General features: G+C 45.0%; 1 protein-coding gene across 8 annotated transcripts in view; it reads left to right on the top strand.

The window, feature by feature from the left end:
• LOC106590348 (protein tyrosine phosphatase receptor type Ma) overlaps positions 1-16,968 on the top strand; it is a 306,057-nt gene that overhangs the window by 24,304 nt on the left and 264,785 nt on the right. The gene's annotated exons all lie outside the window — the stretch shown is intronic.

The raw sequence follows: 16,968 nt of genomic DNA on the forward strand, positions 1-16,968 counted from the left end.
TTCTGGTTACAGCCAGTTTGCGCTGTTCTGTGAAGGGAGTAGTACACTGCGTTCTACGAGGTCTTCAGTTTCTTGGCAATTTCTCGCATGGAGAAGCCTTCATTTCTCAGAACAAGAATAGACTGACGAGTTTCAGAAGAAAGGTCTTTGTTTCTGGCTATTTTGAGCCTGTAATCAAACCCACAAATGCTGATGCTCCAGATACTCAACTAGTCTAAAGAAGGCCAGTTTTATTGCTTCTTTAATTAGGACAACAGTTTTCAGCTGTGCTAACATAATTGCAAAAGGGTTTTCTAATGGTCAATTAACCTTTTTAAAATGATAAACTTGGATTAGCTAACACAACGTGCCATTGGAACACAGGAGTGATGGTTGCTGATACTCGGCCTATGTAGATATTCCATTAAAAGTCAGCCGTTTCCAGCTACAATAGTCATTTACAACATTAACAATGTCTACACTGTATTTCTGATCAATTTGATGTTATTTTAATGTACAAAAATGTAGCTTTTCTTTAAAAAATAAGGACATTTCTAAGTGACAAACTTGTGTGTGTTAAAACAGACGTACACACACTAATTGATTCATCCTAATTGCACACATTCTGGCAACAATTTTTTTTCCTTGTCAAGACAGGCAATTTAAACAAATCCTTCTAATAAACAGATGTAACATCTACCCTGGCATCTTCTCAACACCTTTCTGCGTCAGCACCACTGGTGTTGCTTCTAAAACGTCAAACACAAAAAGGCCCCAGTTAAGGAAAAAACGATATGGGACTGTGATGACCCAAAACAGCCCAAATCAGGCTGGGGCCTGTCAGATGGAGGGATTCTGTTTCTCTGTGATGGTTCTGTCTCCAGGCAACCGTCAGGGTAGGGTAGGCATAAGGCCACCAATCCACCCTTCCTCTCTCCCTCCCTCCTTCTCCTGTTCTTTCAGCGATACTGTGCGATAAGCGCAACAGAGGAGTGAGTGAGTGTGTGTTGTGTGTGGAGGAGCGGAGCTGATGGGTGAGGACAGACCGTGTGGCCCAGGGGCCTGTTGCCTAATGCGGGGGTGAGGAGGACCAGCAACCACGCCGCTGGTGTCCTCCCGAAGGTGCCACGTCTCGGCCCACACTGACCGATCAAGAGAGACAAGCGCCACACGGCGGCAGAAACACCTTGACCGGGGCGGTGCTCACTGCCATTTAACTGCATTCTCCCGCCTTTTAACGGCATCCTCATCCCTTGCTCTTTCTCTCCCGCCGTCCCTCATTCGCTCAGGTCCTCCTGACAGGGTACATGATGGGAGGTAGGACCGGTCTGCGGCCAGTTGTCATCATGACGGCCGTGTTGGTACCAAACCGCAGCGAGCACCACTTAACTGCCCAAACTCAAAACCACCCATTTTCTGCTCTAATAAACGGCTAAGGACAAACATGGCATACATAAACATATTCCGTCTGGCTGTGCCATATGCTCCTAAGATATTAAAGGTCCAATGTAGCTGTTTTTGTCTCTATATCAAATCATTTCTGGGTAACAATTAGGTACCTTACTGTGATTGTTTTTAAATAAAAATGGTAAAAATGAAACAAATAGCTTCTCCGCGAAGAACATTTTCTCAAGCAAGAATTTTGCTAGGACTGTGAGTGGGGAGGGGAAAACTGAATAATGAGTTGTTATTGGCAGAGAGATTTGGAACTCTATTGGTCTAACTAATTTACCGTCTAGTGATGTCACCAGGCAGGCCAAAACTCTATCCCACCAATCATTCTTTTACATTAAAAGTGCATTTTTATTTCCACTATTTCACTATTATTCCAACCTCAGTGTGGAAATACAGTGCCATCAGAAATTATTCACACCCTTTGACTTTTACCACATTTTGTTGTTACAGCCTGAATTTAAAATTTGATTAAACTGAGATTGCTTGTCACTGGCCTACACACAATACCCAATAATGTCAGTGGAATTATGTCTTGACATTTTTACAAATTAATTAAAAATGAAAAGCAGAAATGTCGTGAGTCAATAAGTATTCATCCCATTTGTCATGGCATTCCTAAATAAGATCAGGAGTAAAAATGTGCTTAACAAGTCACATAAGTTGCATGGACTCACTCTGTGTGCAATGATGGTGTTTAACATGATTTTTGAATGACTACCCCATCTTTGTACCCCACACATCATTTTCTGTAAGGTCACTCAGTCGAACACTGAATTTCAAACACAGAGCATAGTGAAGTTATTAATTACACTTTGGATCGTGTACACCCAGTCAGTCACCTGAAACACCTAGTCACAGTCCACCTGTTTGCAACAAGGCACTAAAGTAATACTGCAAAAAATGTGGCAAAGCAATTCCCTTTTTGTCCTGAATACAAAGTGTTAGGTTGGGGCAAATCCAATAAAACACATTACTGAATACCACTCTATATTTTCAACTATAGTGGTGGCTGCATAATGTTATGGGTATGCTTGTAATCGTTAAGGACTGAAGAGTTTTTTTCAGGATAAAAAAGAAACTGAATGGTGCAAAGCACTGGCAAAAAAAAATCCTAGAGGAAACCTGGTTCAGTCTGCTTTTCAACAGACACTGGGAGAGGAATTCATCTTTTAGCATGACAATAACCTAAAACACAAGGCCAAATCTACACTGGAATTGCTTACCAAGAAGACAGACTGTTCCTGAGTAGCCAAGTTAGTTTTAAATATGCTTGAAAATATATGCCAAAACCTGAGAAATCATCATCTAGCAATGATCAACAACCAATTTTAGAGTTTAAAGGATAATGGGCATATGTTGCACAATCCAGGTGTGGAAAGCTCTTAGACACTTACCCAGAAAGACTCACAGATGTAATCACTGCCAAAGGGGATTCTACAAAGTATTGGCTCAGGGGTGAGAATACTTCTGTAAATGAGAGATTTCTGTATTTTATTTTCCATAAATGTGCAAAGATTTCTAAAACCATGTTTTCACTTTGTCATTATGGGATATCGTGTGTAGATGGGTGAGTAAAAAAAAAAAATAGAAATCTTTAATTCAAGGGGTAGGAATACTTTTTGAAGGCACTGAATATAGAAAACACAGGTAAATCATGTTCTTGACTGCATTGGGCCTTTAAGCTGAGAGTTCACTTTTTTTCCATTTGTGTTCATGTAATATTCAACATATCAAACTGTTCACAGGTCATGTTTACTTTACAGGCCAAGAGGCTGACTTTGTTAGTGACATTTTTTTCTTAAATGCTTGAAGAAATAAATTATACGTCAGACCTACAGTGCATTCGGGAAGTATTCAGACCCCTTGACTTTTTCAGTTTTCTTACGTTACAGCCTTATTCTAAAATTGAATAAATATTTATTTTCCTCACCAATCTACATACAATACTACATAATGCCAAAGCAAAAAACAGGTTTTTAGAAATGTTTGCAAATTTATAAAATTTTTTAAAAAAAAATACCTTATTTACATAAGTATTCAGAGACTTGAAATTGAGCTCGGGTGCATCCTGTTTTCATGAATCATCCTTGAGATGTTTCTACAACTTGATTGGAATCCACCTGTGGTAAATTCAATTGATTGGACATGGATTTGGAAAGGCACACACCTGTCTATATAAGGTCCCACAGTTGACAGTGCGTGTCAGAGCAAAAACCAAGCCATGATGTCGAAGGAATTGTCCGTGGCCTCCATCCTTAAATGGAAGAAGTTTGGAACCACCAAGACTCTAGAGCTGGCCTCCCGGCCAAACAGAGCAATCGGGGGGATAAGGGACCAAGAACTCTGACAGAGCTCCAGAGTTCCTCTGTGGAGATGGGAGAACCTTCCAGAACGACAACCATCTCTGCAGCACTCCACCAATTAGGCCTTTATGGTAGTGGCCAGATGGAAGCCACTCTTCAGTAAAAGGCACATGATAGCCCCCTTGGAGTTTGCCAAAAGGCATCTAAAGGACTCTCAGACCATGAGAAACAAGATTATCTGGCACCATCCCTACGGTGAAGCTTGGTGGTGGCTGCATCATGCTATGGGGATGTTTTTCAGCGACTGGGAGATTAGTCAGGATCGAGGGAAAGATTAACGGAGCAAAGTTTTGAGAGATCCTTGATGAAAACCTGCTCAGGACCTCAGACTGTGGTGAGGGTTCACCTTCCAACAGGACAACGACCCTAAGCACACTGCCAAGACCACGCAGGAGTGGCTTCGCGATAAGTCTCTCAATGTCCTTGAGTGGCCCAGCTCAAGCCCGGACTTGAACCCGATCGAACATCTCTGGAGAGACCTGAAAATAGCTGTGCAGCGTTGCTCCCCATCCAACTTGACAAAGCTTGAGAGGATCTGCAGAGAATAATGGGGGGAAACTCCCCAAATACAGGTATGCCAAGCTTGTAGCATCATACCTAAGAAGAATCTAGGCTGTAATTGCTGCCGAAGGTGCTTCAACAAAGTACAGAGTAAAGGGTCTGAATACTTATGTAAATGTGATATTTCAGTTTAATTTTGTTTTATCAAAAAATGTAAACCTGTTATTGCTTTGTCATTATGGGGTATTGTGTGTAGATTTGGGGGGGGGGGGGGCAATTCAATCCATTTTAGAATAAGGCTGTAATGTAACTGGGGGAAAAAGTCAAGGGGTCTGAATACTTTCTGAAATCACTGTCATTATTTTAAAAAGTACCGTAAGACATGCTCAACTCTTACTAAGTTCTGTAGTATGAATTAGTCTTTGGGTGCTGTAGCCAAGTCTAAATTGTGGCCCATGGCAGGACGTATACTCTGAATCTCCGTACTCTACACTGAGGGTCTCCTCAATGGCACAGAACACACTGAATCCCTCCTGTGAGGGAGACCACAGTCTGTCTGAGCCAGCCAGCCACCATCCAGCCACCAGCTCCACTGAGCACTCCCTCCCTAATCTCCTTCACACAAGTATCAGTGAAATGTCAACCGGCCTTCTGAGGCCTCCTGTCCTCCTTTACTCCTTTCATCCCTCCCTCCCATCTCCCTGTCCCGTCTCATCCTTGCCAACTAGAGCAGGGGAGCGCCTGCCAAACCCAAAGGAAAATGGAGAAAAGGGGAGGAAGAAGAGAAGGGACATGGAGTTTGGGCAAAATAGGTCATTTGCATATTATTCTAATACCAGTCAGAAATGACTGGGTTGGCATGAGAGCAGAATGAATCCAGTTCCTGGTAGCTAGCTAGCTCTTTCTCCCCAGTTGCCACATCCAGTTGCATGCCACTGTAATACATTATTCATAGTTGCCCGGAGGCAGTGAATCAGCCAGGCAAGAACTAACAAAATTAGCCACCAATTAGTGTGTATTTATGGTGATCATGTTTCTCCCCTTCAACTCATACCAAAGGAGGGGAAAAAGAAACTGCCAAGTGAACTTTGTCTTGTCTCTTCTCTCTTGCCCTTGAAAGCAAAAGGGATCAGAGAGATGGAGGAAGGGGGTTGGTTGGAAATGGTGTGTGTGTGTGTGTGTTGGGGGTGTTGCTCTCTATCATAGCATGTCTTCCCTGTGTGTATTTGATTGAAGTCTTCATCAGGCCTATCTGAGACTTCCCTCTCTTTATTTCTAAAGCTGTGATCATTCCTTGGTAAATAGGAGCCTAGTCTGTGTGGTGGAGGGGAGCTAGGAGAGAATGGGGGTTGAGGACTCCTATCAATCCAGGAAGACTCACCCTGTCAGCTGACCTGGGCCCAGGTTTAGTGGACCTGGATGGGCTGTCCCAGGGGCAGTGGCCTGGCAATCTGGGGGTCACCAGTAATGCACCCACACACAGATGCAACCCCCACCTCCTCACTTATACTGTAGTGCACAGACTCTGGACCGCTGTTGAAGTGGCTCATTTTGAGAGTTCAGACTACAGGTAGGGTTGTGGAAAGATGGTCTCACACACACACACACACACACACACACACACACACACACAGCAAGCTGTGTTGAGACTCGGATTGGGGGGGATAGAGTGTCTGTTCCTGTGTGTGTTTGTGAGTTGGGCTGGGTGGAGTTCTGGCCCTATTTCCTGAACCTCGTCCACAATCAATGTTCCATTTCTAGAAATCAATGTGGAGGGTGGCTGGGCCGTGGGCTAGGAGAGAGGAGTGGGTGGGGGAGGGCTGTTCCAACTTCTAGTAGTGGGAGTGGATCAGACTAGTGTTCAGTCCACATTCATTACACAGTGAAACATGAACCCCCTGCCTGCATACTCTACCTCTCAGCTGTGTCGGCTGGCAGGGACACGAGTCTGGTGAAAGCTGTGGAGAAAAAAATTTAAGGGCGGAGAGAGTTGGGTATGTGGGCAGTCCTATGTGTGTCACAATACACAGACGGGACTATAAAAAGCGGTGCATGAAATGGTTTGAATAACTCACCCTCCCCTACTACCATTTCACTCCCTATTGATAATGCCTTTTTGTGCTGAAAAATAGCGAATGCATCCACTGGCCTGAAGAGAAACAGAGTGGCAGCCAAGTCTCACTCGTCTTGACTTCCTGACTGATTGTGTGACTGGGGTACAGAGTGTGGCTTTGTGCAGGGGGGAAGAGAGAGCGAGAGGACATGAGGGAGAAAGAGAGGGTGGGGGCAGGAGGGGAAGAGGAAGCGAGAGGGGGGGACAGGAGAGGGAGAGAGTGACCAGCTGACGGACTGTCACATTGGGGGAAGAGAGGAGGGCTGAGAAGCAGGGCTGAGGCATACTATGGCTCTGGAGACTGGCCCTGTCAGTCAATACTGATGTGTGTCTGCTGCTTTCAATGCAGAGCCTCCTCCTTTCTCAAAGCATGGGGCTGTAGGTCAGGGACTGAGGCATTTCCACTAAGTGAATTTGACTTTACTGTCTTCCCTCCTCTCTCTTACCTCCACTCATTGTCAGTGAGGCTTTCTGACAGACACCAGCTAAATGCCAGGGAAAAGTCTGAAGGCTTGGCAAACGTCTGACTGTCTGTCCATCTCCTTCTGAAAGTGACTGTAAGAGCATGTGGCTGTCCGTCACTTCTGCCCCCTCGTTCACTGTCACTTCCAATCCACTCTCTCCGCTTCCTGCAGCTCTCCCTCCCTCCTGCTCTTTCTCTCTCCCTCTCTCTGTCTCTCTCGCTCTCTCTCGCCTCGCAGCCAACTCCCCCAGGACCCGCTCACTGCCGGTGGGGACGCGTGTCACGGGGCCATTGCCGTGTCAGTCAATCAGCTGTCAGCGCTGGTCGACACTCGGTTAGCGCCGCGCCTACACGACCTCGGCTAATTACAAAAAGGGCCCCTTGTTGTTGATGCCCGCTCCTCCAGAAATAATGCAATTATGTCTCACTGGTGCCATGCTTATGGAGATGAGTTAGTGGAGGTGGTAAGCACCCTCTTGGGCTCATGAGCTGCTCCTCCGCTGGAAAGAATGCTATCCGACATGAGGCGGGTGATCTCATGCCGTAGAAATGAGCTAATAGTGATTGGAGCGGTCCACTGTAATTGGTCACTGTGTAGCAATACACTTGGAGTGTCAACAAATCAAGAGAGGGAATAAATAGGCAAGGGAGAGAAGATATTGAGGTTGAGCTAGCACGTAATGACCCTGTTGTGGAGTGAGTCTGTGCCGTGTGTGTGTGTGTGTGTGTGTGCATATCTGTGTATGCCTGTTTTGGTTTGCTTCAGGAAACACTGTTTTCCTTCCGTTGCTTGTTGTGCCTCCAGGGTCTAGACGACCTGCGACGAAGAGATTGTCTTGTAAAGGGAATATCGTAATAATGAAGATTGAAGTAAATACCCGGATTTATAGTTTATGGGTTGCAAATAAATGGCTTTTTTACAGAGCGACTTGCCGTGCCTCTAAACAGGCTGGCGCCACAGATGGGCCCACAAATGAAAACACAAATCTTCAAGTCAAATTGATGCTTTTCCTTAAAGATCATCGGGATTAGGGTACATTTAATCCTCAGTCGATGACTTCTGCCGGAGCCTCGTTTAATCAGGAAACATGCCTCGTACATATTCATCTCCTGGCTCGCTTCCTTGTCGGATGTTTTTAAGTGTCCCCGGCGCTCCCCGCTGTGAATATCTTCAATTTATTATCTCCGCTTCATAGGCTACCCAGGTCTACTGTCTGGGAATGCACTTTTGGATTCCTCAAGTAATAGCAGTGGCTCTTTGTCCAGTTTACAATGATTTACAGTTGATATCACATCTTCATAATTTGTCTGTAGGTTTTATTGACCTTATGTTTTCTTGCTTCCCAGCAGTAGTGTATGATTTAGTGACCCATCAGTGTTTTTTTTGTTTTTTGTTTTGTAATTCAATATTCGTTTTTATTGGGGTTGTTAATGCTTCATAAATTATAGAATGACATTGTACAAATCCTTAGCCCCAACCCAGCTTGACTCATCAGTATTTATTATGAAACTGTTTTATTTTGTGTTAAGTGTTGGACTTTTGCTGGCTCCCTCCCTGTCTGGTTTGGTGGATAAACACTCCTGACGTGGCCCCTTTTTGTCAAGCTCACAGATTTCAGCTCCTCCTTTTCCTCTCTCCCTTCATTCCCACTCTTCCCCAGCCCAGTATCACCAGGAAACAGGAAGCAGGCATGGAAAGGAGGGATGCAGAAGGAGGGGAGGTTTCAGTCCCTAAGGGAACATCAGGAATAAAGACCAGAAATGACCTAATGACTAGCATGCATGTTTGGGGAGGCGATCTGAGGAAAGCGGTTCAAGGAAGCTAGTGTTACCCTGCAACAGGGCCCCATCTGGTTATCTGCACAGTGAGAGGCCTCTGCGGTGTTCAGTTGACTCTGGGATGCCTTAATGATGTCTGTGTGAATAGGGAGACTCTAGAACCCAATAGCATGTGTATACTAGTGTGTGAAGAGTTCTCTGAAGGGTTTCAAATTTCAGAAACTTTTACAAAGTTCCCACATTTCTGGCATTTTACAGCCCTAGTTGTGTAATAGTTATCAGTAAGTGTATGTGTCAGCTTGTGTGAAATCCAAGGGAGAAGTCTTTTCCTCCTGACACTTGTAGCAGCCCAGAACCAGAGGAGCAGGAGGGCGGGTGTGGTTGGGTTGAGACATTTTGTGGGAGTGTGGGTAGAGATCTCGATGTTCCTCTAGCTGCATAGCCCCAGTCTATCAGTGCTTAACCAGCTGTGGGAGACAGGAAACAGAAACGCACTTCGTATCCCTCCCCTGCTCCAATGGGTGTGTACACACTTCATCAATCTGAAACCAGAGAAAACGACTGAATTGGATGGCCTTGATGCACCATGCTTATGATGAGACCATGTTTTCTCATCCAGAGTATTTGAAGATCTTTATGGAAATCTACATAGAGATGTTCTCTCCCGTTGTGCGTGTCTCCTTTTATCTCAGAAAGCCATGGTGATGCAGGCCTGGATGACTCAACAGAACAGTGGCTCCTTTGTGTGGCCCGACACTTTACATTTTTTATTTATTGCTAAGCGTCTTTACAGATCCTACCTCCTAGATGCCTTAAATGAAAACAATGCAGCATCTTCAGCGCATCCGAGGGAACAAGAGGAGAATAAAGTGCATGGTAACGCAACAAAGAACCTTTTGTCCGTTGACATTTAAAAGAGTCTGACTGGTAGGCTTCTTTACGAGACAGAAAATACCCTCTATTTAGATTTTCTGCCTTTTCATGTTATTGACACAGTTGAATGTGCAGGGCTTGAATCCTTGTATATCTGGTGACTGCTGTTTCTTTCACTGGTTAAGCAGCAGGTCTGTCGTGACACGAAGACAGCTTTATCATTTGATTCAGCAATTTCATCAAGGTTTTAGCGAGTCCGTAATGTTTTCTATAGGGTTTTGTTACATAGTCTTCCTTAGTTAGGAGAGCTAAGGCTAGCTTTTTCAAACAGAAATTTGCATCCTGCAGCACTAACTCAAAAGTTCTGGGACACTGTAAAGTCCATGGAGAATAAGAGCACCTCCTCCCAGCTGCCCACTGCACTGAGGCTAGGAAACACTGTCACCATCCAATAAATTCACAATAATTGAGAATTTCAATAGCATTTTTCTATGGCTGGCTATGCTTTCCACCTGGCCACCCCTACCCTGGTCAACACCCCTGCACTCCCCACAGCAACTTGCCCAAGCCTCCCCCATTTCTCCTTTACCCAAATCCAGATAGCTGATGTTCTGAAAGGGCTGCAAAATCTGGACCCCTACAAATCAGCAGGGCTAGACAATCTGGACCCTCTTTCTAAAATGATCAGCCGAAATTGATGCAACCCCTATTACTAGCCTGTTCAACCTCCTCTTTCGTATCGTCTGAGATCCCCAAAGATTGGAAAGCTGCCCCGGTCATCCCCCTCTTCAAAGGGGGAGACACTCTAGACCCCAACTGCTACAGACCTATATCTATTCTACCCTGCCTTTCTAAGTTCTTCGAAAGCCAAGTTAACAAACAGATTACCGACCATTTCGAATCCCACCGTACATTCTCCGCTATGCAGTCTGGTTTCCGAGCTGGTCATGGGTGCACCTCAGCCACGCTCAAGGTCCTAAACGATATCATAACCTCCATCGATAAGAGACATTACTGTGCTGCTGTATTCATCGAACTGGCCACGGCTTTCGACTCTGTCAATCACCACATTCTTATCGGCAGACTCAACAGCCTTGGTTTCTCAAATGATTGCCTCGCCTGGTTCACCAACTACTTCTCAGGTAGAGTTCAGTGTGTCAAATCGGAGGGCCTGCTGTCCGGACCTCTGGCAGTCTCTATGGGGGGTACCACAGGGTTCAATTCTCAGGCCGACTCTTTTCTCTGTATACATCAATGATGTTGCTCTTGCTGCTGGTGATTTTCTGATACACCTCTACGCAGACGACACCATTCTGTATACCTCTGGCCCTTCCTTTTGAAGAGCATGCATTCTGTAAAACAAAATTCATGCTCTTCAACCGATCGCTGCCCGCACCTGCCTGCCCGTCCAGCATCACTACTCTGGAATGTTCCGACTTAGAATATGTGGACAACTACAAATACCTAGGTGTCTGGTTAGACTGTAAAATTAAATCTAGAATCGGCTTCCTATTTCGCAACAAAGCATGCTTCACTCATGCTGCCAAACATACCCTCGTAAAACTGACTATCCTGCCGATCCTTGACTTCGGCGATGTCACTTACAAAATAGCCTCCAACACTCTACTCAGCAAATTGGATGCAGTCTATCACAGTGCCATCCGTTTTGTCACCAATGCTCCATATACTACCCACCACTGTGACCTGTACGCTCTCGTTGGCTGGCCCTCACTTCATATTCGTCGCCAAACTCACTGGCTCCAGGTCATCTATAAGTCTTTGCTAGGTAAAGCCCCACCTTATCTCAGCTCACTGGTCACCATAGCAGCACCCACCCGTAGCACACGCTCCAGCAGGTATATCTCACTGGTCATCCCTAAAGCCAATTCCTCATTGGCCGTCTTTCCTTCCAGTTTTCTGCTGCCAATGACTGGAACGAATTGCGAAAATCACTGAAGCTGGAGACCCGTATCGCCCTCACTAACTTTAAGCACCAGCTGTCAGAGCAGCTCACAGATCACTGCACATGTACATAGCCCATCTGTAAATAGCCCATCCAACTACCTCATCCCCATACTGTTATTTATATTTCTGCTCCTTTGCACACCAGTATCTCTACTTCCACATTCATCTTTTGCACATATATCACTCCAGTGTTTAATTGCTAAATTGTAATTATTTTGCCTCGATGGCCTATTTATTGCCTACCTCCCTTACCTCATTTGCACACACTGTATATAGACTTTTTCTCTATTGTATTATTGACTGTACGTTTGTTTATTCCATGTGTTGTTTGTCGCACTGCTTTGCTTTTTCTTGGCCAAGTCGCAGTTGTAAATGAGAACTTGTTCTCAACTAGCCTACCTGGTTAAATAATTTAAAAAAATTAAAATAGTGTTGTCCGTCATCATCGGCAGGTAGCCCAGTGGTTAGAGCGTTTGGCCTGTAACCAGAAGGTTGCTGGATCGTAACACCCAGGTCTGAATGGTGACTTTGGTTCATGAGCTAGCTGTTAATTGACGAGTGTTAAGAGACAATATGGCAGAAGCTGTCATTAGTTTGGCCAGGGGACTGGGGAAATGGAGGGAAAGTGATGCTTCCCACCAGACAGACAGCCTGCCGTGCAGCGTCTCCCCCCAGCCCTTCCAGTAATCACCCAGGCATGCCATTGCCAAAAGCCCAAAGGCAGCCTCCCGCCAGGGGCCCCTACCCTGGCACGATTTATGGGGCCAGCATTTGTAGTGGCCGAACTCCCACATGGCTGGATAACCCTCAGGAATCCCCAGGCCCTCACTGGGAGGTAGGCTACAATTGGAGCCGGGACATTCGGGAAGGGGGACTGGGGTGTCTGTTGGGGTTGGACAGTGTACGTCAGACCAACTGTAGACTGGCTTTAGGACTTTAGGACCCTTGCCTGGTGACCCCTAGAGGGGTTAGGGCACAGAAGGGCACTGGGGGGAAGGGGGTGTGTAACAGCTGGAGTGACTTCAGAGAGATTGGAAGAACAAAGAAAGGCTGATTGAAGAGACTGCTCTGAGACAGTGGGAGACTGTTTTAATGGGCCTCTGGCCCTCTGCACATATAAATGATTGCATAGCTTATGCTAATGTTAGATTATTTGATGGGTATTAAAATGGTTATTCACAGTCTCTGGTTATGAACAAAGAGAAGAATGTTATGTTAATGGATGTCTTGATGTAGAAAACAGGCCTATTCTTTAAGTTGTGAAGCAGCACAGCAGAGTCAAGACTGATCGTTCTTCAAGTTACTCAACCTACTGTCCTTAGAGCTGTATCCCAAATACATGGTCATAATGCAACATTAGCCTGTGTTAAGTTTTGTGTAAATGTTTATAGTTACTGTTCTGGCGTCCTTCCCTCATGGCTCGGCTAGCAGACATAAACTGTGCGTGACCTCCACCCCGCTGTGCAACCCTACTTGTAACCCTGATCCCAACACAAGTGTTAAACTTCAACCCTACAGAATACATTAGTTATTCCTTATAAAGACTAAGATGATTGTGGACTACAGGAAAAAGATCACCGAGCACACCCCATTTTCATCGACGGGGCTGCAGTGGAGCAGGTTGAGAGCTTCAAGTTCCTTGGTGTCCACATCACAAATAAACTAACATGGTCCAAGCACACCAAGACAGTCGTGAAGAGGGCACAACAATACCTATTCCTCCTCAGGAGACTGAAAAGATTTGGCATGGGTCCTCAGATCCTCAAACTTCTACAGCTGCACCATCGAAAGCATCCTGACTGGTTGCATCACTGCCTGGTATGGCAACTGTTAGGCCTCCGACCGCAAGTCACTACAGAGTGTGAACGGTGTGAACGGCCCAGTACTGGGGCCGAGCGTCCTGCCATCCAGGACCTCTATACCAGACGGTGTCAGAGGAAGGCCCAAAAAATTGTCGAAGACTCCAGCCACCCCAGTCATAGACTGTTCTCTCTGCTACCAAGTCTAGGTCCAAGAGGCCTAACTCTACCTACATGTACATATTACCTCAACTAACCGGTGCCCCCGCACATTGACTCTGTACTGGTACCCCCCTGTATAGTCTCGCTATTGTTATTTTACTGCTGCTCTTTAATTACTTGTTACTTTCTTATTCTCATCTGTATTTTTTTTAAAACTGCATTGTTGGTTAGGGGCTCGTAAGTAAGCATTTCACTGTAAGGTGAACCTGTTGTATTCGGGGCATGTGACTAATACAATTTGATTTGATGAAACCATCTTGCAAAGCCACAAAATTGCTCCTATTACTTTATTCATATCATAAACCTGTATTAACGTAAAGTCAGTATTATACAAATCCCATTAACAGCTGTGATGATGATTATAATAAACATTGGCAAAGCCTTGTGTATTCTATTTGGCGCTTTCTAATGGTTTAATTAAGATTAATCTGCGTATGAGACCAGTGTGAAAACGATGCGGTGTACATTAAACCAATCTGTGTAAAATATACTATATGTAAGACCAACATGACTCTCCTAAAAAGGATTACTCACAATAATGAGTTGTGGTGGTATTTTCGTCGGGATAAAAAACGCTACTACTGTCTCGGCCTGACTGACATTTAACTTCACCAATCTATCAATTTACAAGACGGCTCTCGAAGCCATAATGATATTTCTACTGAAAGCTGCTTTTCCCTTCATAAATCCGTCTATATAATCCCCCTGGATAGGCAAGATGTTGCCCTGAGCTTTAGCTCTCTGATTGAGCGCAGGGAGAATCTATTAACATGCAGAAGTAGGTAAAACTAGACTGCTACTCACCGTTGTCTATTAAGAATAAAGGACGGTTTGTTAGCACATCACTCAGTCTCATCAGAGGAAAATGGGTCGACTCTGAAGGAGTTAGCCATCTCCCAGATAACAAGCAATTCCTATTTAAATTGGCTTAAGAGCAGAACACAGCATTCCTAGCAACAGCTTTACAAGCTAAATGAGTCTTGAGGTGTAAATTGGCGAGCAGATGCGCTGTTCTGCTTGCATTATGTCATCCGTGCTATGTGGATGTGCAGCGTATGACACGCACTGTTTTTCTTCCAAACTTCCTACATGGCAATTAATTAATGCCATCGATAACTCGAGCTCAGGTTTGACAGATTCCTCAAGCTGCAGAGAGGGCTGCCTAGGTGACAGTTATTGCCAATTCAACACACAGCTAGGATTATGACGGATATGAGGGATTTCCACTATTTACTGCTACAGCTGATGTCGCTAAACCCCAGAAACTGTTTATGTACTGTATGTATGGGTTGCTTTTTCCTTTTTGTGTGCATTGCTTTCCTGCTCATTCATGTGAATGGAGAAGGGAGGGAGAGAAAAAGCCTGACCACACCCAGGCGATCTGCCAGCGCTTTAATGGAGTCCATGTTTGGAAGGCAGCTACAGGGCCAGGACTGCGTGCAGATCTCTACACACAGAGGATAGGTCCAGGCCTAGCCAAGCCTCATGGACCCTGACCAAGAGAAGCTGTTTTGGCCGTCGCGCTCCGATCTGAGGAGAACCCCAGAAATATTTCACCTCCGACACTCTCTGACCACAGCTGTCCATGCATCCAATGAAAAGTATCTCTTCATCTCCCCTCTATTTTTGACTTGGTGAATATGAATTAGGCCTTTGAAGGTTGCCTTGTGAAAACATTGGTAGAAAATGGAGGTTAGTGTGTGTGGTGTGGCCAAAATGCCTCTGGCCATTCATATCAGGCTTCTCTATACTATTGGTCTCACTACATGGAGTGATTCCAGGGTTCGTCTTAGTATTGACTGAATTATTTTTTTTGTAAATTTTTAAAATGTATTTTTACATTCTAAATCTGACTGTGTGAAAGACCACCAGTGAAATCTCAGAGGCCTCCTAAGAAAATGTTGAGTACATTCCTGTCTTTGGACTTTTTTCAATATTCAATGCGAAAATCTGCTGTGTCAAACTGAACCCAGGTTTTTTCCATTTGCAGGATGTTATGACAGTAGTAAAATTGGCCCAAAGTACTACAGTGAGGGGGGGAAAAAAGTATTTGATCCCCTGCTGATTTTGTACATTTGCCCACTGACAAAGAAATGATCAGTCTATAATTTTAATGGTAGGTTTATTTGAACAGTGAGAGACAGAATAACAATACAAATATCCAGAAAAACGGATATCAAAAATGTTATAAATTGATTTGCATTTTAATGAGGGAAATAAGTGGGAAACGAGCTGAGATTAGGAGCACACTCTTAAAGGGAGTGCTCCTAATCTCAGTTTGTTAACTGTGTATAAAAGACACCTGTCCACAGAAGCAATCAATCAATCAGATTCCAAACTCTCCACTATGGCCAAGAGCAAAGAGCTATCTAAGGATGTCAGGGACAAGATTGTAGACCTACACAAGGCTGGAATGGGCTACAAGACCATCGCCAAGCAGCTTGGTGAGAAGGTGACAACAGTTGGTGTGATTATTCGCAAATGGAAGAAACACAAAAGAACTGTCAATCTCCCTCGGCCTGGGGCTCCATGCAAGATCTCACCACGTGGAGTTGCAATGATCATGAGAACGGTGAGGAATCAGGCCAGAACTATACGGGAGGATCTTGTCAATGATCTCAATGCAGCTGGGACCATAGTCACCAAGAAAACAATTGGTAACACACTACGCCGTGGAGGACTGAAATCCTGCAGCGCCCGCAAGGTCCCCCTGCTCAAGAAAGCACATATACATGCCCATCTGAAGTTTGCCAATGAACATCTGAATGATTCAGAGGACAACTGGGTGAAAGTGTTGTGGTCAGATGAGACCAAAATGGAGCTCTTTGGCCTCAACTCACTGTGTTTGGAGGAGGAGGAATGCTGCCTATGACCCAAAAAACACCATCCCCACCGTCAAACATGGAGGTGGAAACATTATGCTTTGGGGGTGTTTTTCTGCTAAGGGGACAGGACAACTTCACCGCATCAAAGGGACGATGGACGGGGCCATGTACCGTGAAATCTTGGGTGAGAACCTCCTTCCCTCAGCCAGGGCATTGAAAATGGGTCGTGGCTGGGTATTCCAGCATGACAATGACCCAAAACACACGGCCAAGGCAACAAAGGAGTGGCTCAAGAAGCACATTAAGGTCCTGGAGTGGCCTAGCCAGTCTCCAGACCTTAATCCCATAGAAAATCTGTGGAGGGAGCTGAAGGTTCGAGTTGCCAAACGTCAGCCTCGAAACCTTAATGACTTGGAGAAGATCTGCAAAGAGGAGTGGGACAAAATCCCTCCTGAGATGTTGTCAAACCTGGTGGCACACTACAAGAAACGTCTGACCTCTGTGATTGCCAACAAGGGTTTTGCCACCAAGTACTAAGTCATGTTTTGCAGAGGGGTCAAATACTTATTTCCCTCATTAAAATGCAAATCAATTTATAACATTTTTGACATGCGTTTTTCTGGATTATTTT

Source organism: Salmo salar, chromosome 29, assembly GCF_965601325.2.
Source record: "Salmo salar chromosome 29, fSalSal1, whole genome shotgun sequence".
Lineage (NCBI taxonomy): Eukaryota > Metazoa > Chordata > Actinopteri > Salmoniformes > Salmonidae > Salmo > Salmo salar.